General features: G+C 49.2%; 13 pseudogenes; all 13 read left to right on the top strand.

Moving 5' to 3' along the window:
• Nucleotides 1–6,868: 6,868 nt before the first annotated feature.
• LOC143942488 (5S ribosomal RNA) lies at nt 6,869–6,987 on the top strand (annotated as a pseudogene).
• A 669-nt stretch (nt 6,988–7,656) lies between these two features.
• LOC143954838 (5S ribosomal RNA) lies at nt 7,657–7,775 on the top strand (annotated as a pseudogene).
• A 564-nt stretch (nt 7,776–8,339) lies between these two features.
• On the top strand, nt 8,340–8,458 carry LOC143943562 (5S ribosomal RNA; annotated as a pseudogene).
• Nucleotides 8,459–9,432: 974 nt separating this feature from the next.
• Nucleotides 9,433–9,551, top strand: LOC143948056 (5S ribosomal RNA; annotated as a pseudogene).
• Nucleotides 9,552–9,651: 100 nt separating this feature from the next.
• LOC143955233 (5S ribosomal RNA) lies at nt 9,652–9,770 on the top strand (annotated as a pseudogene).
• A 321-nt stretch (nt 9,771–10,091) lies between these two features.
• Nucleotides 10,092–10,210, top strand: LOC143946651 (5S ribosomal RNA; annotated as a pseudogene).
• Nucleotides 10,211–10,310: 100 nt separating this feature from the next.
• On the top strand, nt 10,311–10,430 carry LOC143946895 (5S ribosomal RNA; annotated as a pseudogene).
• Nucleotides 10,431–10,528: 98 nt separating this feature from the next.
• LOC143949470 (5S ribosomal RNA) lies at nt 10,529–10,647 on the top strand (annotated as a pseudogene).
• A 321-nt stretch (nt 10,648–10,968) lies between these two features.
• Nucleotides 10,969–11,087, top strand: LOC143951041 (5S ribosomal RNA; annotated as a pseudogene).
• A 100-nt stretch (nt 11,088–11,187) lies between these two features.
• LOC143946884 (5S ribosomal RNA) lies at nt 11,188–11,307 on the top strand (annotated as a pseudogene).
• A 317-nt stretch (nt 11,308–11,624) lies between these two features.
• Nucleotides 11,625–11,743, top strand: LOC143955226 (5S ribosomal RNA; annotated as a pseudogene).
• Nucleotides 11,744–12,278: 535 nt separating this feature from the next.
• On the top strand, nt 12,279–12,397 carry LOC143949039 (5S ribosomal RNA; annotated as a pseudogene).
• Nucleotides 12,398–12,714: 317 nt separating this feature from the next.
• Nucleotides 12,715–12,833, top strand: LOC143953571 (5S ribosomal RNA; annotated as a pseudogene).
• The last annotated feature ends 7,632 nt before the right edge of the window (nt 12,834–20,465 follow it).

Genomic DNA, 20,465 nt, shown 5'->3' with positions numbered 1-20,465 from the left:
TCTGTGTACCCCAGCCTCACTGTTTACTCTAGCATCTCTGTATACACTAGCATTTCTGTATGCATCCCCCTATCTGTATTCACTAGCCTCTCTGTATACCCCAGCCTGCCTCTCTATATACACTAGCTTTTCTTCTGAATATAAAAGTCTCAGTCTCTCTCTATAACCAAGCCTGTTTTCTGTATACATTAGAATGTGTCCTGTATACACTAGCCTGTCTTCTTTATTCTCTAGCCTCTCTGTATACAATAGCCTGCCATCTAAATAAAATACATACTTTGTATTCCCAACCTGTTTTCTGTATAATCTAGCCTACCTTCTGTATACATTTAGCCTCTCTGTATAAACTAGCCTTCCTTCTATATACACTGCCATTTATGAGGTAAACAAGAAGTGTAGTGTACATAAATGAATGGCTAGAGTATAAAGAGAGGATAGGGTATACAGAAGAAAGCCTAGTGTATACAGAACACAGGCTAGTACCCTGAGCCTGGGTGAGAGAGGATGAGGAGCATTAGGAGGGCTTGGTCTTCCACATCCGACCAAGTGTTCGGCATGATGTGGCTCAACACGTCCAGCTGCCGAAAATAAGGACAAGAGTGGGAGGCACACAACACCCACTGTAACAGTGCTAGGTTCCTGTATTACAGAACCAGAACACCAGCAATAAGGGGTATCTTCAGGTTTATACTGTGCAGGAGGCACACAACACCCACTCTAACTTCTGCACCGCAGATGCCTGTATTGCAGAAATTGAACACCAGTAATAAAGGGTAGCTTCAGGTGTGTACTGTGCAGGAGGCACATAACACCCACTGTAACAGGTTCCCAAGAAGTAAAGACACTGTCCCTGACTATCGTCCTCTTTCCCTGACCGCCGCAATACACTATACAAGGCCGCCTGAGATATAATTGGCCACAGGAATCCTCCCTGTGGTCAATTGTGGCTCTCCTCTCAGAGGATGTCACATCTGTTCTTATTATATAGAACTTATTATGCTCCTCGTACACGTTTTCAATTTGGCCGAACGGCCGGACGCAAGTTGCCCCCGGTGCGGGAACATGGGGGGAGACATGATGCACATGTTTTGGAGATGCACGAAGTTGATCCGCTACTGGACGGAGGTCACAGGAACCATTGATCGAGTGTTTGGAACCTCCACCAGCATGGAGGCAAAGTATTGTCTCCTGGGATTAGTTGAAGGAGTTGGAAACCCGGGAAGCAGCCAGATGGCAGTTCTGAGATGCCTATTTCAGGCAAGGAAACTGATTGCCCAACCCTGCTTAGCCTCCAATGTTGGCAATGACTTGTTTTTTTTCGTTTGTTTCCCAAGATGACCATATTGGCGTTTGTCAAGATGGTTGAGAATGCCCGAAGAGATCGTCTATGGCCCCATCACCTTGAAAGTGCCAGATCTTGTCTGATCTCGGAGGCTAAGCATTGTCGGGCCTGATTAGTAAGTGGATGGAAGACCGACTGGCAATACCATGTCCCGTTTGCTTATTTCTTGATCATACATCACGGGACACAGGAGCTTCATTACATAGTGGGTTATATAGGCACCTCTGGTGATTGGACATTGGTTAACCCCCAATTAAGGAGAATTCCTCCCCTATATAACCCCTCCCATATGGGAGGCACCTCAGTTTTCTCGCCAGTGTCTATGGTGGTTGGTCACGTAAAACATGTGCTATGAAGAAAGCTCTGTGCAGTTCCCTGCGGGGGCCTAAGGGCTACAACAAATCGGATCCATATCTCGGGCCGATATTTTGACTCCCAAGATGATATGGTACCCGGGCCTCATCATCCGAAGAAACAAGGTTTTGCCTGTAAGTCCTCTCCTATTGGAAGACTGGGCTCTGGGAAAACCAGACTTGGTGTACTATTTACATAGTGGCACGAAAATTTCTGGCAGAGTCTTTTACAAGGTCCAGGTAGGAGGTTCTTCTGAGAAGGAACCCCAAAAAAACCCTGAAGCTTTCCACAACTCTGCCCGCTGTGATGGGTGAAGGCTGGAATCTGTCTGTTTTCAGCAATTCCTGCGGTGAGGACAGGTAAGGGAAGTTAATCCTCTATAAATTATATTATGGATTTCTTCATTGAGTAGTTGTATGTCTTACCTGGTTTCCACCACTAGAGGGAGTAAGAGCAGCCTGATGCATACTTACATGCCTTTCAGATACACACGCTCAGTGAAGCCTGGTTCTCCCAGATGATTCACGTCTCCACTGCAATCTCTGCCACAATGAAGGTAATACAGGGGTCCCACGTAGTCTAGGGGTCCCACGCAGCTCCGATGGCAATTCCCTTCCCCCCTGGATAGCGGCGGTCATCGTGCATGCGCGCTGAGCGCGCTCCCGTGCTAATGGAGGAGGGGGAGTGTGGTTGCGAGCCGTGCACGTCGGTGTGGCACCAGGCACCAGGCGGCAGTTTTAAAAAGCCCAGAGCGTCAGGGGGCTGTAAGTGGAGACACAGGAGCTGTGGGCAGTAAGCATCCCAAGGGATTGGATCCAGGCAAATCTAAGACACCTACTCAGCATCAGGTTGTGCAGTTTAAGCATATATATTTATTGTAAGACTTTAAGCACAACAGTGATTGCACTTTGTACTAGTACCTCTGCTTTGTAGCTTATGACTATGTCTCCTCGTAAGAGGGTCTCAGTGGGAGGTAACAAGGGCACTGGTAAGTCACCGCCTAGGTCTAGGGGTTCTAAAAATGCCTGTAGGTTACCATCCCCCCCTGCAAGACTGGAGCCAGCCTCACAGGATGAGTCAGTGCCCCTGTCAGGTTTTGCAGCCTCTCCTAATTTTTCAGCCCCGATATACGTCACTGGGGACTCCCTTAGGGCTACATTGGAGGGTTTTGAAGGGAGAATCATGAATTTTATTTCAGCTTCCCTGAAAGATAGCAGGAAAAGGGGTAGATCCCCTCCCTCTGCTGAGATTCCTATTTCAGATGACACTTCTGACAATGAGGAGAGATCCCTATCTTGGGACAGGGATCTTGAGCAGTCGGATGAATCAGAGGAAGAGGAGAGAGTCCCCTCCTCCCAGGCGCTCAGAAAACAGGTGCAGTATTATACTGAATTGGTGCGTACCACATTCAGAATGCCTGCTGCTGAGATCGCTACATCCTCTGTTTCTTCCCTGGGAGTCAGGAAAATCCCACAGACTGCCTTTTCCTTTCCAATTCATCCCTTAATGGATAAATTGTTGTATGAGGATTGGGAACATCCTGATAAACTGTTTGCTCCTCCTAAAAGGTTTTCTATGCTTTATCCTCTGGAGGAAAGTTTCACCAAGAAATGGGGGGTCCCATTTGTCGATGCGGCTGTTTCTTCTACGGCCTTCTCAACCCCCCTCCACAGGAAAGGCTCTATGCCGGGCTCAGGGGCAGAAGAAATCCTGGGGGCGAAAGCCTGCCAAGCAGAGCCCAAAAGCTTCCTTGTGAAGGGGCGCCCCCACTCGGCCGAGTGGGAGGAAAGCTCCTGCAGTTTGCGGAAGCCTGGCGGGAAGAGATCCGGGACAAGTGGGTGGTCTCTTCAGTATCTCTGGGCTACAAGCTGGAATTTCAGGAGATTCCACCTTCTCGCTTTCTAAGGTCAAGGATCCCCAGGGACCCAGTAAAGCAAAGACCGCTATTTCTGGCCTTAGATCACTTACTATCCCAGGGGGTGATAGTAGAAGTGGACCCAAAAGAACAGGGTTGAGGGTTTTACTCGAATCTCTTCACCGTTCCAAAGCCAAATGGAAGTGTCAGACCTATCCTGGATCTGAAGGATCTGAACCGGTTTTTACGCATCCGGTCCTTCCGAATGCAGTCAATTCGCACTGTGGTCTCCTGCCTGCAAGGGGGAGAGTTTATGGCATCAATAGACATCAAGGATGCATATCTCCATGTGCCAATTTTTCCCGCACACCAAAATTATCTAAGGTTCGCGGTAGAGCGGCGCCATTTTAAATTTCTGGCCTTGCCGTTCGGGCTCGCTACAGCCCCTCGAGTCTTCACAAAGATTCTGGACCCTCTCTTGGCAAACCTAAGAGCTCAGAGTATAGCCGTCATGGCTTATCTAGACGATTTGCTTCTCATAGAGAAAACAGTAGCGCTCCTGAACCACAGTGTTACCAGAACGCTAGAACACCTGGAACAACTAGGTTGGATTATAAACCTAGAAAAGTCGTCCCTACAGCCTGCTACCAGGTTGGAATACCTGGGTATGGTTATCGATACCGCTCAGGGCAAGGTGTTTCTACCAAGGCCATTGGCCATTGGGGATCTGGTGCGCCTAATTCTGGGCAGAAGATCTTCCCCCATTCGGTTGTGCATGAGACTGTTAGGGAAAATGGTCGCCTCCTTCAAGGCCGTTCCATTCGCCCAGTTGCACTCAAGGCCTCTGCAAAGATGCATCCTTGCGGCTTGGAACAGGAAGCCCCAGTCCTTGGATCTTCCTATGCGTCTATCCCCAGGGACATGCAAGAGTCTCATCTGGTGGTTACAAACCGAGAATTTGCTGAAAGGCAAAACTTTTCTTCCTCTTCCATGGAAGATTATTACAACAGATGCCAGCCTGACAGGCTGGAGAGCAGTGTTGGAGGAGACGTGCTCGCAGGGGAAATGGTCTGCGATCGAGAAGCTATTGCCCATAAATTTCTTGGAGATCCGGGCAGTTTATATGGCTCTCATAAACTGGTCTTTCAGACTACGGGGTCTCCCTGTTCAGGTTCAGTCTGACAATGCCACAGCAGGTGCCTATATCAATCACCAGGGCGGTACCATGAGTCCGGTTGCGCAAAAAGAGGTGAATCGCATACTTGTCTGGGCAGAAAGGCATGTTCCATGCCTTTCTGAAGTCTTCATTCCAGGAGTGGAAAATTGGCAGGCGGATTTTCTGAGCCACCAGCAGTTGTGCCCAGGAGAATGGGCTCTGCACCCCGACGTGTTTTGGAACATATGTCACAGGTGGGGTACTCCAGACATAGATCTGTTTGCGTCCAGGTTCAACAGAAAACTAGACAAATTCGTGTCAAGGACAAGAGATACACTCGCTCAGGAGTCGGATGCTCTAACAGTTCCCTAGGATCAGTACAATTTGTTTTATGCCTTTCCCCTGTGCCCGCTTCTGTCGCGGTTCCTGGGAAGAGTCAAGAGAGAGACAAAGTCGGTTCTTTTGGTAGCCCGGCTTGGCCCAGGTGACCGTGGTATGCAGAGATCATGAAGTTGGCAGTAGGCAGGCCGTGGATCCTCCCTCTCCGGCCAGATCTGCTCTCACAGGGTCCAATTTACCATCCTGCTTTACACAGTCTGAATTTGATGGTTTAGCTGCTGAGACCCACATTCTGAGAGACCGTGGGCTTTGGGGGCCAGTCCTTTCTACTCTGGTCAATGCCAGAAAGCCGGCCTCCAGGCTTATTTACTACAAAATCTGGAGGGCATATGTTTTCTGGTGTGAACTCAGGGAATGGCATCCTAGAAAGTATGTCATTAGCAGGATCTTGGCCTTCCTCCAGTCAGGCCTAGAAATTAATTTGGCCGTAAGCACTATCAAGGTGCAGATTTCGGCGTTCTCAGTGTTTTTTCAGAAGCCACTGGCATCGCATTCCCTGGTGCGGGCTTTCATCCAGGGGGCTATGCGGATAAGGCCGCCGGCCAAACCTCCGGTATGCCCATGGGATCTGAATTTGGTTCTCTCAGCTTTGCAGGGGCAACCTTTTGAACCTTTGCATCAGCCTTCGTTAGTTCTTTTGACTAAAAAATTGGTTTTCTTGGTAGCCATATCCACGGCTAGAAGAGTGTCAGAACTAGCAGCTCTCTCCAGCAAAGAGCCGTATCTAATTATTCATAAGGACCGGGTGGTAATGCCTCCCAACAGGTCCTTTCTGCCTAAGGTGGTTTCAGGATTCCATTTGAATCAAGATGTAATCCTACCATTACTTTTTCAGGACCAACAGTCCGCAGAAGAAGAATCTTTGCACACTTTGCATGTGGTAAGGGCAATCAGTATCTATCATCAGGCAACTGCTCAGATAAGGAAAACTGATTGCTTATTTATTTTGCCGGAAGGCTCTAGGAAGGGCCAGGCGGCATCAAATTCCACTCTCTCAAGGTGGATTAGACAGATTATTTCTCAGGCCTATAGTGTTAAAAGGAAGATCCCTCCTTTTCAAGTGAAAGCGCACTCAACTAGGGCTGTATGTGCTTATTGGGCAGTGCATCACCAGGCCTCCCTGGCTCAGATCTGAAAGGCTGCAACTTGGTCATCAGTCCACACATTCACCAGATTCTATCAGGTGGATGTCAGAGGGCAAGAGGATATCGCCTTTGGGCGCAGTGTACTGCAGGCTGCAGTTTAGGTCCTCCGGTCCTTGGCGGTCTATATATTATGATCTGTGTCTCCCTCCCCTCAATCTGAGCATTGCTTTGGGACATCCCACTATGTAATGAAGCTCCTGTGTCCCGTGATGTATGATCAAGAAAATAGGATTTTTATATACAGCTTACCTGTAAAATCCTTTTCTTGAGAGTACATCACGGGACACAGAGCTCCCGCCCCTCTTGGGTTTTACGTGGTTTCCTATTGCTTTGCTACAAAACTGAGGTGCCTCCCATATGGGAGGGGTTATATAGGGGAGGAATTCTCCTTAATTGGGGGTTAACCAGTGTCCAATCACCAGAGGTGCCTATATAACCCACTATATAATAAAGCTCCTGTGTCCCGTGATGTACTCTCAAGAAAAGGATTTTCCAGGTAAGCTGTACATAAAAATCTTATTTTTTATGTTGTTGGCGTTGACCTGTTTTTTTTCGCTTGTTTCCCAAGATGACCATCTTGGCGTTTGTCAAGAGGGTTGAGAGTGCCCAAAGAAAGTGCCTATGGCCAAATCACAAGTAAAGTGCCCGATCTTGTCTGATCTCGGAGGCTAAGCATTGTCGGGCCTGATTAGTAACTGGATGGGAGATCGACTGGGAATACCTGGTGCCGTAGGCTTCTTTTTATGTTGTTGGCGTTGACATGTTTTTTTTTTTCCCACTTGTTTCCCAAGGTGACCATCTTGGCATTTGTCAAGAGGGCTGAGAGAGCCCAAAGAAATCTCCTACGGCCACATCACTGATCTCAGAGGCTAAGCAGGGTCCGGCCTAAATAGTATATAATTACAGGTGCCATAGGAATCTTTTTATATTGTTGGCTTTGACATGTTTTTTTTCCGCTTGTTTCCCAAGGGGACCATTTTAGCATCTGTCAAGAGTTTTGAGTATGTCCCGAAGCGTTAGCCTAAGGCCACATCACCCTGAAAGCGCCCGATCTCAGAGGCTAAGCAGGGTCAGGGTCAGATGTGAGACCGCCAGGGTCTATGTTGTTGGCGTTGACCTGTTTTTTTTTCACTTGTTTCCCAAGATGACCATCTTGGCATTTGTCAAGAGGGTTGAGAGTGTCTGAATAGAACACCTATGGCCACATCACCCTGAAAGCTCTCATCTGATCTCGGAGGCCTAGCAGTGTACTGCCTGGTTAATACCTGTATGGGAGACCATCTGTGAATACCAGGTCCCGTAGGCTTCTTTTTATGTTGTTGGCATTGACCTGTATATTTTCGCTTGTTTCCCAAGGTGACCATCTTGGTGTTTAACAAGAGGGTTGAGAGATCCCAAAGAGATCACCTATGGCCTCATCACCCTGAAAGCACCCGATCTCATCTGATCTCAGAGGCTAAGCAGTGTCGGGCCTGGTTAGTACCAGGATGGGAGAACGTCTGGGAATAACAGGTGCCGTAGGCTTCTTTTTATGTTGTTGGCCTTGACCTGTTTTTTTTTTCACTTGTTTCCCAAGGTGACCATCTTGGCGTTTGTGAAGAGGGTTGAGAGTGCCCGAAGAGATCACCTACGGCCCCATCACCCTGAAAGTGCCCAATCTCATCTGATCTGGGAGGCTAAACAGTGTCGGGCCTGGTTAGTACCTAGCTTCTTTTTATGTTGTTGGCTTTGACCTGTTTTTTTTCGCTTGTTTCTCAAGGCGACCATATTGGCGTTTGTCAAGAGGGTTGGGCATTTCTTGAAGAGAACACTTACGGCCACATAACCCTGAAAGCACCCGATCTCGTCTGATTTCAGAGGCTAAACAGCGTCAGGCCTGGTTAGCACCTGGATGGGAGACTGCCTGGGAAGACCAGGTGCCATAGAAGGATCTGGCCTGGTTAGTGTCTTGATTGGGAGATCGCCTGGGAATACCGGATGCCGTAGGCTTTTTTTTATATTGTTGGCTTTGACCTGCTTTTTTTAGCTTGTTTCCCAAGGTGACCATCTTGGCCTTTGTCAAGAGGCTTCAGAGTGCCCAAAGAGAGTGCCTACGGCCAAATCACCCTGAAAGAGCCCAATCTCATCTGATCTCAGAGGCTAAGCAGCGATGGGCCTGGTTAGTACCTGGATGGGAGATAGCCTGGGAATACCAGGTGCCGTAGGCTTCTCATTATGTTGTCGGCGTTGACCTATTTTTTTTCCCTTGTTTCCCAAGGTGACCATCTTGGCATTTGTCAAGAGGGTTGAGAGCGCACAAAGAAAATGCTTATGGGCACAACACCCTGAAAGCGCCCAATCTCGTCTGGTCTCAGAGGCTAAGCAGGGTTGGGCCTGGTTTGTACCTGGATGGGAGACCGCATGGGTTTTCCAGATGCCGCAGGCTTCTTTTTATGTTGCTGGTGTTGACCTGTTTTTTTTCGCTTGTTTCCCAAAGTGATCATCTTGGCATTTGTCAAGAGGGTTGAGAGTGCCTAAAGAGATCGCTTACAGCCACATCACCCTGCAAGCATCCTATCTCTTCTGATCTCGGAGGCTAAGAAGGGTTGGGCCTAGTTAGTACTTGAATGGGAGACGGGCTTGGAATACCAGGTGCCGTATTCTTCTTTTTATGTTGTTGGCGTTGACCTGTTTTTTTTCGCTTGTTTTCCAGGGTGACTATCTTGGCATTTTTCAAGAGGGATGAGAGTGCCCAAAGAGATTGCCTATGAGCACATCACCCTGAAAGTGCCCAATCTCCTCTGATCTCAGAGGCTAGAAAGGTTCGCGCCTTGTTAATACCTGGATGGGAGACCGCCTGGGAATATTAGGTGTTGTAGGCTTCTTTTTATGTTGTTGGCGTTGACTTGTTTTTTTTGTTTGTTTCCCAAGGTGACCATCTTGGCGTTTGTCAAGAGGGTTGAGCGTGCCTGAAAAAAATCTACTATGGCCGCATCACCCTGAAAGAGCCCAATCTCATTTGATCTCAGAGGCTAAGCAGGGTTGGGACCTGGTTAGTACCTGGGTGGGAGACCGCCTGGGATTTCTCAATGCCATAGGCTTTTTTTTTAAGTTGTTGGCATTGACTTATTTTTTTTTTGCTTGTTTCCCAAGGTGACCATCTTGGCGTTTGTCAAGAGGGTTGAAAGTGCCTGAAGACATTGCCTACGGGCACATCACCCTAAAAGCACCCGATCTCGTTTGATGTTGGAGGCTAAGAAGAGTCGGGCCTTGTTAGTACCTGGATGGGAGACCGCCTGGGAATACCAGGTGTCGTAAGCTTCTTTTAATGTTGTTGGCGTTGACCTGTTTTTATTTCGCTTGTTTCCCAAGGTGACCATCTTGGTGTTTGTCAAGAGGGTTGAGAGTGCCTGAAAAGATTGCCTATGGCCACATCACTCTGAAAGCACCCAATCTCGTCTGATCTTGGAGGCTAAGAAGAGTCAGGCCTGGTTAGTACCTGGATGGGAGACCACCTGGGAATACCAGTTATTGTAGGCTTCTTTTTATGTTGTTGACGTTGATTCGTTTGTTTTTTTTCCCTTGTTTCCTAAGGAGACCATCTTGGCATTTGTCAAGAGGGTTGAGAGTGCCCAAAGAGATCGCTTACAGCAGCAACACCCTGAAAGAGCCCTATCTCTTCTCATCTCGGAGGCTAAGAAGGGTTTGGCCTAGTTAGTACTTGGATAGTAGATGGCGTTGGAATACCAGGTGCCGTATTCTTCTTTTTATGTTGTTGACATTGACCTGTTTTTTTCCGCTTGTATCTCAAGGTGACTATCATGGCATTTGTCAAGAGGGTTGAGAGTGCACAAAGAGATTGCCTATGGGCACATAACCCTGAAAGCGCCCGATCTCCTCTGATCTCAGAGGCTAAACAGGGTTGGGCCTTGCTAGTACCTGGATTGGAGACCACCTGGGAATACTAGGTGCCGTAGGCTTCTTTCTATGTTGTTGGCGTTGACTTGTTTTTGTTTTGTTTGTTTACCAAGTTGACCATCTTGGTGTTTGTCAAGAGGGTTGAGAGTGCCTGAAGAGCTCGCCTATGGCCACATAACCCTGAAAGCACCAGATCTCGTCTGATCTCAGAGGCTAAACAGGGTCTGGGCCTTGTTAATACCCGGATGGCAGACCACCTGGGAATACTAGGTGCTGTAGACTTCTTCTTATGTTGTTGGCGTTGACTTGTTTTTTTTGTTAGTTTCCCAAGGTGACCATCTTGGCGTTTGTCAAGAGGGTTAAAAGTGCCAGAAGAGATTGCCTACGGGCACATCACCCTGAAAGCACCCAATCTCGTTTGATGTTGGAGGCTAAGAAGAGTCAGGCCTGGTTAGTACCTGGATGGGAGACCACCTGGGAATACCAGTTATTGTAGGCTTCTTTTTATGTTGTTGACGTTGATTCGTTTGTTTTTTTTCGCTTGTTTCCCAAGGAGACCATCTTGGCATTTGTCAAGAGGGTTGAGAGTGCCCAAAGAGATCGCTTACAGCAGCAACACCCTGAAAGAGCCCTATCTCTTCTCATCTCGGAGGCTAAGAAGGGTTGGGCCTAGTTAGTACCTGGATGGGATATGGCGTTGGAATACCAGGTGCCGTATTCTTCTTTTTATGTTGTTGACATTGACCTGTTTTTTTTCGCTTGTATCTCAAGGTGACTATCTTGGCATTTGTCAAGAGGGTTGAGAGTGCACAAAGAGATTGCCTATGGGCACATAACCCTGAAAGCGCCCGATCTCCTCTGATCTCAAAGGCTAAACAGGGTTGGGCCTTGCTAGTACCTGGATTGGAGACCACCTGGGAATACTAGGTGCCGTAGGCTTCTTTCTATGTTGTTGGCGTTGACTTGTTTTTGTTTTGTTTGTTTACCAAGTTGACCATCTTGGTGTTTGTCAAGAGGGTTGAGAGTGCCTGAAGAGCTCGCCTATGGCCACATAACCCTGAAAGCACCAGATCTCGTCTGATCTCAGAGGCTAAACAGGGTCTGGGCCTTGTTAATACCCGGATGGCAGACCACCTGGGAATACTAGGTGCTGTAGACTTCTTCTTATGTTGTTGGCGTTGACTTGTTTTTTTTGTTAGTTTCCCAAGGTGACCATCTTGGCGTTTGTCAAGAGGGTTAAAAGTGCCAGAAGAGATTGCCTACGGGCACATCACCCTGAAAGCACCCGATCTCGTTTGATGTTGGAGGCTAAGAAAAGTCAGGCCTTGTTAGTACCTGGATGGGAGACCGCCTGGGAATTCCAGGTGTCGTAGGCTTCTTTTTATGCTGTTGGCGTTGACCTGTTTTTATTTCGCTTGTTTCCCAAGGTGACCATCTTGGTGTTTGTCAAGAGGGTTGTGAGTGCCTGAAGAGATTGCCTATGGCCACATCACTCTGAAAGCACCCAATCTCGTCTGATCTTGGAGGCTAAGAAGAGTCAGGCCTGGTTAGTACCTGGATGGGAGACCACCTGGGAATACCAGTTATTGTAGGCTTCTTTTTATGTTGTTGGCGTTGATTAGTTTTTTTCGCTTGTTTCCCAAGGTGACCATCTTGGCATTTGTCAAGAGGCTTGAGAGTGCCCAAAGAGATCGCTTACAGCAGCAACACTCTGAAAGAGCCCTATCTCTTCTCATCTCGGAGGCTAAGAAGGGTTGGGCCTAGTTAGTACCTGGATAGGAGATGGCGTTGGAATACCAGGTGCCGTATTCTTCTCTTTATGTTGTTGACATTTACCTGTTTTTTTTCGCTTGTATCTCAAGGTGACTATCTTGGTATTTGTCAAGAGGGTTGAGAGTGCCCAAAGAGATTGCCTATGGGCACAAAACCCTGAAAGCGCCCGATCTCCTCTGATCTCAGAGGCTAAACAGGGTCGGGCCTTGGTAGTACCTGGATTGGAGACCACCTGGGAATACTAGGTGCAGTAGGCTTCTTTTTATGTTGTTGGCGTTGACTTGTTTTTGTTTTGTTTGTTTACCAAGGCGACCATCTTGGTGTTTGGCAAGAGGGTTGAGAGTGCCTGAAGAGCTCGCCTATGGCCACATAACCCTGAAAGCACCAGATCTCGTCTGATCTCAGAGACTAAACAGGGTCGGGCCTTGTTAATACCCGGATGGGAGGCCACCTGGGAATACTAGGTGCTGTAGACTTCTTCTTATGTTGTTGGCGTTGACTTGTTTTTTTTTGTTTGTTTCCCAAGGTGACCATCTTGGCGTTAGTCAAGAGGGTTGAGAGTGCCTGAAGAAATCTCCTATGGCCACATCACCCTGAAAGAGCCCAATATCATCTGATCTCAGAGGCTAAGCAGGGTTGGGACCAGTTTAGTACCTGGATGGGAGACCGCCTGGGATTTCCAGATGCCGTAGTCTTCTTTTTATGTTGTTGCCGTTGACCTATTTTTTCCCGCTTGTTCCCAAGGTGACCATCTTGGCGTTTGTCAAGAGAGTTGAGAGTGCCTGAAGATATTGGCTACGGCCACATCACCCTGAATCTGTTCCCTCTCATCTGATCTTGGAGGCTAAGCAGGGTCGGGCCTGGTTAATGCCTGGATGGGAGACCACCTGGGAATACCAGGTGTCGTAGGCTTCTTTTTATTTTTTCAAATATAATTTTTTCTCCAAACAGGGGAAGGCGGTCCCCCGAGTACATAATGCAACAGAAAAATACAAAGCAAAAAGCAGCTGAACAATACTTGATACTGGTATATTTGCAACTGTGAGTCTGCCTTCCATCAATCATAATGATTCGAGGCACGGATAAAGTACTGTACCAAGATCCAGGGTCACACAAACCCCAGGTCCCTCCGGCATAATCCATCCAGAGGGGGGTGTGGGACCGTCATTGCCAATTTTCCACTTTTTCCAAAAGAGGGGGTGAGAGATAGGGGAGGAAGGCATAAAAGAGAAGGGGTGAAAGATCAGGAAAGAAGAAAATGGGACGAGGCACGATGGCAGCCACTGCCCAAGGGGCCAGTCAAGGAAAGCTCAGAGCACTAAGGCGATAGCAGGCGACATCCTTCCAGCGAGAATATAAAGGTATTCCAGATGTCCCAGGTTTGTTTGAAATGTAATGAAAGGGGGGGAACATTTTTTCCAATAGAGAGGGATGCAGGATTTTGCCACATTTATCACATGCTGTAAAATTGATTTTTTGTACTTCTTAATGGGAATCTGTGAATGGTGCAAGAGAAAGAATGCAGCCTCTTCCGGGATGGAGAAGTCTGTGAATTTTTGTGTTATGCATCGGATCTCTGTCCAGAAGTCCACCAAGCTGGGGCAGGACCAAAAAATGTGGAGCAACGTGCCCTCTTCTTCTCCACACCTCCAGCATATGTTCGAGGAAGAGGGGAAACATTTCTGCAGCTTTGATGGTGTCAAATACCACCTGGTGAGAAGTTTAAAATTCGTCTCCTGTATCTTCGTGCACAGCGAGGTTTTGAGAGCCAAAGTGATAATGCGTTGTCTCTGTGCTGGGGAAAACGAGCAATTAAGGTCTTTTTCCCAGTTGGACAGACAGGTTAAGTGTGGGTGATCTGTTTGAGAGAGAATGTGGGCCAAAGGGCCTTCGCTCCTGCATAGAGTCTCAAACTCCATCTGAGGGCGGGCGAAAGTTTGAGGATTGGGAATGGAATGGAGAAAATGATGTCATTGCGCGCTCTCCAAAAAGGCTGTTGGAAAAGCCCTGTCGGATCTCTTAGGGTTGAAAAAGAAGGCCATTTTCCATCAATGGCGAATTTAGACGCATGGTCTAGGTTGGAATTTCTAAGTGGGTCCCCGGTTCAAAGTTCGGATGGCCACATATAGGGAATAAGGGGGAAGTCAAAGACGTGAGTGTGTTTTGGGTAGCGATCAGGTGACTGACTTTCAACGAAGCCCCTATAGTGGGATGTGACGTCAATTCTGTGGGTAAATCCTTATAGCACCACATGGCGCTTCTTAGCGGAATTCGGGAGTGAGATTGTTCTAGTTGCACCCAGAGCTTAGAAAGTTTGTTTCGATGCCAGTCCAATACACGCCCCAGATGGGAGGCCAGGTAGTAGCGTCGCAAGTCAGGGAGAACCAACCCTCCCTGTTGTTTAGACAATGTCAGCTGTGACCGCTTAAGTCTGGGATTTTTCTGGGCCCAGTTAAATTGAGTGAGCAGGGATTGAGCTTGCTTAAAAAATGGGACTGGAATCTGGATCGGGAGAGCTTGGAAAAGATAGGTAAATTTAGGGCGTATGTTCATTTTAATGAGATTGCATCTCCTGAACCAGGAATGGAGGCCAGAATGCCACCCGTGAAGCAAACTGCAGATCTTACTGACAAGGGGTGGGAGGAAGTTCAACATAAACGTACGCGCGATGTCCGGTGGAATGTAAGTACCTAATATGGGTCCATTTAAAATGAAAATTGGACTGCAAGTCTAGTAACGTTTGCGGGGGGACTGCAACCCCCATGGCCTCTGATTTCAAGAAGTATCCCGTATATCTGGAATTCCCGAAGGAGATTTGGCAAGGAAACTCTGGGATTCGTCAGCGAGAACAGCATGTCATACGCGTAGGCAGATACCTTGCACTCAAAAGTACCCGTTATGTCTGAGTTTTGTCGAATTGTGGAGAGAAAGGGTTCCAATGACAATGCGAATAATAGGGGTGACAGGGGGCAAACCTGTCTGGTCCCATTCCCGATGTCAAGGGGAGATGAGAGCACCCCATTCGCTTTGACTTGAGCTGAAGGGCGTGAGTATATCTTACTTATCCATGCCAGCATCCGTTCACTCAGACCTATATGGCGAAGGACCGAGAACATGAATGTCCATTTGACCCGATCAAAAGCCTTCTCGGCATCAGTACTCACGAAAAGACAAGGGGTCCCAGATGACTTTACTTTATGGACCAGGGTAAGCACCCTAATGGTGTTGTCCCTATTTTCCCTGGTGGGAATAAAACCTAACTGGTCAATCTGTATAAGGGACTGCAAGTGATGTGCCAATCACGTGGCGAGGATTTTAGAGAATAGTTTTAGGACCGAATTTAGGAGGGAAATGGGTCTGTAGCTCCCACATAGGCCCGGGTCTTTGCCCTCCTTAGGTATCAACGAGATGTGGGCTCTAAGGGTATCCTCAGGAAAATCCCCATTCGAGCTCAGAGTATTAAATAAATTCACCAAGCGCGGGCCGAGAATAGGGAGGAAGGTCTTAAAGTATTGTGCGGTATATCCGTCAGGGCCTGGAGCCTTACCCACCTTCGAAGGTCCCACGGCCGTCTGGACTTCTTCCAGTGTGATCGGGTCCTCCAAGTACTCCCGTGATTCCGATGAGAGGGTTGGTAGACCAGAAACGGTTACATATCTGTCTATATTGTCCTGTCCAGACCCTGAATCGGGCAGGTTGTAGAGATCAGAGTAAAATTTTTCAAAGACTTCGGCTATTTGGGTTGGGGTAGAGGCCCTCTGGCCATTCTCATCTCTCAACTGTGGTATGTAAGAGGCAGATTTCAACTCCTTTACCGACCTGGCTAAGATTTTTCCGCATTTGTCCCCTGACTCCTACGTCAGTTTACGACAAAACTGGAGTGCCGCTTTCGCTTTATAATGGAGTAGGTCAGTAATCTAGGTATGGAGTGTCCCCAATTCAATCTCTAAGGTCCATGAGGGGGCATGTTTATGTTTCGCTTCCACAGAGGCAAGTTCACGAAACAGATTAGCAAGCTGTTCCTTCCGTGTTCGTTTGATGCGCGCCCCATGCCTGATAAGTACCCTGCAGAATACTGACTTATGAGCCTCCCAAATTATCCCCGAGTCGCAGTCCTGCGTTTAGTTTTCTTGGAAATAAAAGTCCAATTCCCTGGTCACATCTGCTAAAACTTCCGGTATCTGGAGGAGGCTTTCATTAAGGTGCCAGAAGAGAGACCAAGGTGAGGGGTTCCTAGAGAGGGTGTAGGTAAGGGCTACAGGAGCGTGGTCAGACCAAGTAATATGGCCGATGGAGAAAGAGCTCACCAAGTGCAGTTGGTCATGTGGAATCAAGAAGAAGTCTATCCTAAAGTATGATTTGTGAGGGGAAGAGCAAAAAGAGTAGTCCCTTTCCCCAGAGTGTTGCAGACGCCAGACATCAACTAATTGGTCATTCAGTAAACACTTAGTAATCCGCTTTCTAGAGGAAATGAGGAGCGAGGAGCAAGAGGCAGAAGTGTCAACCCACCTAATATAAACTGGCCCTCCCGAAAGTCACATAATCTGTGCAGGGTAGTTCTGAGGAACGTGTCTTGGTGATCATTGGGAGCGTACACAGTGGCAAATGTAAAAAGGAGCTCTCCAATGTGGCCCCTAAGAAAAAGATATCGACCCCCAGGGTCCCCCAGAGAATCCTGGAGAACCCAGGGGAGCCTGCTAGAGATCAGAATGGAGACTCCCTTGGTCTTAGAGGAGGGGTTAGTAGAATGGTAGACCTTAGGGAAGGATCTCGACCATAGAAAGGGGAGGCTAGTATTATTAAAATGTGTTTCTTGCATAAAGGCCACATCAGTACGGGAAGTCTTCAGTTCTCACAGGAGGATCAGCCGTTTTTCAGGGGAATTCAGTTCCTTAACGTTTAGAGAGGTGACCTTGACTGAGTCTGCCATCGCTCCTCAGGGAGGGGGAGGTGGACGTCAGAGAAAAGCAAAGAAAGTTGAACCAAGGTAGGTATTGGATAGGAAATGGATGGCGGGAACTAAGGAGGAGAAAGGAAGGCCAAATGAAAGGAAAGGTAAGGGGAAAAAGAGGCCGGGCACCTCAACCCCAGGGGGAGAGAGAAATTAAGGGTTGTCTGCACTCAACAGTACAGGAAGGGTATACTAAAACAGCACAATTATGCTATAGCGCTTACCAGATGTACACTGGGTTTAAAGCGCCGTCCTACTTGGGTTGGTGGGTAGACAGGTCAGAGAGGGAGCCCCCGGATCCCAGTCCCCCCAGTCCTGGCAGTGGTAAATGTCACGTCTGATACCGGTATGCAAATAAAAGACAATCAGTAACATCATAGAACCAAAAAACAATAGTATAATCAAAACCGAGGTAGAGCATATAACTATCAGCACTGAGGGGTCTCCTCGGCTCGCCCTAAACGTAGGCATGCATGAGGGAGCCCGTCACAACAGAAAAGGCATCACAGAATGGGATCCACCACCCCCCGTCTGATACCCCAAAAGTACACATGCAGCCCCCGAACAAATGCATTTCTCCCTTTGGCAGATTGTCCTCTCCTTACCCCCTCTCCCCCGTCCACACCCCAGGGGATAAGGGGGAGGGAAGGGGGGAAAAAGGGAGGAAGGGGCAAAAGGGGGAGGGAAATGGGGGAGGGAAGGGGGAAAGGAGGGAGGGAAGGGAAGGAGGGAAGGGGGGGAAGGGGGGAGGGAAGGAGGGGCATCTAGGGAGAGGGGACAAACATACAGAAATGTCAAGTCCTTTAGCGCACTCACACCAGCAGCCACCCGGACCCCATAAATTTCAATTCCTCCCCTCCATGGTCACCACATCAAGATGAAAGAGGAGCAGCCCTGGTCGGTGCATGGAAAATCCGGCAGGCAAGGGGCTGGGGCCACCATCCCTCCATCCAATGGGAGACTTCACCCGAGCAGCAGTCCTGGGGCCCGCCAATTAGTGTCTCTCCTGCATCCCCATTGGGGGCTGTGTAGAGCATCCAGAGGGAGGCTGGGACCGCCCAAACAGTAAGGGGTAAATCCTCCAGGGGGGTCCAGAGTCAAACTAGAGGGAAGCAGTGTCTCGTACCAATAGGCTCAATAAATAAGTCATCCAGGGTGTCCCCAAAAGCTGCAGAAGGCAATGTCGGCAAAGAGTAGGTGGGGGCCAGAGGGGGGGGGAAGAGGGGCGCAACCAGGGGGAGGGGACACATATGCGGGAATGTCAAGCCCTTCCAGTACAGCGCACTAGGTATCACTCAGACCCCCCAAAGTGCAACTCCCCCCTTTAAGGTCAAGATTCCAGAAGGGAAGATGAGCGGAACTGGTCTGTACATGAAAGAACCTGCTGCCAAGGGGTTGGGGCCATCATCCCTTCCTCCAATGGGAGATGCCACTGGCATGACAGCCCCATGTCCTGTCAAGTGGTGCCCCTCCAACAATGTCGTCGGGGTATATGTGGAGCATCCAGGGGGAGGCAGGGACCACCCAAACAGTGAGGGGTAAAGCCTCCTCCAGGAGGATAGCGCTGTCTTGTACAGTTAGTTAATTAGACAAGTCATCCAGTATGTTCCTGTGAGCAGCGGAAGGAAAGGTCGGTAAGGATTATGAATGGGTGGGGGCCAGGGAGTGCATAAAACTGCCACCAGATGACCGGGGCAGAGAGGGAAAGGGGATGAAAGGTGGTAGGTGGGGGGGTGAGGAGTGTCCCTCATATTACTCACGTCGGCCATTCCTTGAATCTGAGCGCTCTGCATACCCAGGACGTTCTTCTGTATAATCTAGCCTATCTGTATACATTAGCCTGTCTTTTGTACACATTAGCCTCTCTGTATCAACTAGCAGGTCCTCTGTATACACTAGTCCGTATGTATACACTAGACAGGCTTGGTTACACAGACTTGCTAGTGTATACAGACGTACTAGTGTATACAGAGGACCGGCTAGTATATATAGACAAGCTAGTGTATACAGATAGACTAGATTATACAGAAGAACGTCCTGGGTATGCAGAGATGGAGGCTAGGGTATACAGAGAGAGAGAGGCTAGAGTATGCTAGTGTATACAGACGAACTAGTGTATACAGAAGACTGGCTAGTTTATATAGAGAGGCTAATGTGTGCAAAAGAAAGGCTAGTGTATACAAATAGGCTAGATTATAGAGAAGAACGCCCTGGGTATGCAGAGATGGAGGCTAGGGTATACAGAGAGCGAGGCTGGGTTACACAGAGAGGGTGGTTTATGCAGACTTGCTAGTGTATACAGACGGACTAGTGTATATAGAGAGGCTTGGGTATACAGAGAGCTAATGTATAAAGAGAAGCTAGTGTATACAAAAGACATCCAAGGGTATACAGAGGGGGGCGTGTCCGGATGTGAAAGGCGACGGACGTCTAAGTGGAGAACTCCTGACATCCTGAACTCAATCCTTCTCAATCCTTCTTTTTCAAAGCCCTAAAACGGCCGGAGGCCCTACCTCCTTGCTCTGCTCCGTGGCCTGCTGCAGTCCGTGGCTCCATTGGGCGGATTCTGACCCGCGATCGGCTGGGAGCCTGCGTGCTAGTGGCAGCCGCCATCTTCCAGGCCTGTGCTCTGCAAGCAGCTCCTTTCCTGGACCAGCGGTGCGGTAAGGGACCCCCCCTTGTCCTCCAGCCAGCTTCCCTGCACCTCCGGTGGGGCCTCGTGGCCTGCGGGACCCCCAGTGCCGCCCGTCAAGGCCGCGGCCTGGTGTGGCCTAGTGCGGCCTAGTAGAGCCTCCAGCCTACCGGATTTTCCTACACCACCGGCCGCCGGACAGCGGCCGGCGTCGGTTGCTGGGACACGATCGCTGCCACCCTGCCAACCCTCCATCCTCCTGCTCCAACCGCTGTTTTGCTGGGCCTAGTCTTGGGCCCTGCACCCGGTCCGGCGGCCATCTTGGTACAACCGGCTGCGGCCTGGAATCCACCCCTAGCCTCCTGGACACCCTGGGCCTGTTCTCAGCTTCTTAGCCTCCCTCAGTGCCATAACCCCTCTGCAGCCCGTGCTTTGGCCCTCCTGCACAGCGCTCTGTGGCTCCGGCCGGACACTTGGCGGCCATCTTGCTACACCCGGGGGATCTCCTGCCTCCTCTGCACTTGCTCCGGACTCCTTCTAAGGACACCCTGGCCTGCCCGCAGTGCTGGGCATCAGCCTCCACTTCCAGACCTTTTGTGGCCTTCCTCCCTGACTCCGGTGCCACGTGCAGTGTCCATCTTGCTCCACCCAGCCGTACTGTGCACAATCCTGATCCCCCTGACTCCTCCCCTTGTAGCTCACTGCCACCAGAGCTGCCCCCCCGGCTGGACTGCCGCCCGCAACATCTACAACTGAGGCTCCGCCCCCCTTTTTTTTGGATTCACCAGGACATTGTCCGCACTGCCAGCCTTGCACGTAGCAGCCATATTACTACGCCATAATACCAACTGCTGGCCCTCCTGTCTCCACAGTCCCCGTCTCTTGCTTTGCTCTGGCTACAGAGATCTGCTGCCGGTCGAGAGCCCTATGATGCCTTCAAAGAAGCCTCCAAAGACTGTGC

Source organism: Lithobates pipiens, unplaced genomic scaffold (genome assembly GCF_037356315.1).
Source record: "Lithobates pipiens isolate NorthernLeopardFrog02 unplaced genomic scaffold, aLitPip1_a1.2 Scaffold_10, whole genome shotgun sequence".
NCBI lineage: Eukaryota > Metazoa > Chordata > Amphibia > Anura > Ranidae > Lithobates > Lithobates pipiens.
This window is presented reverse-complemented; position numbering and strand designations above follow the sequence as displayed.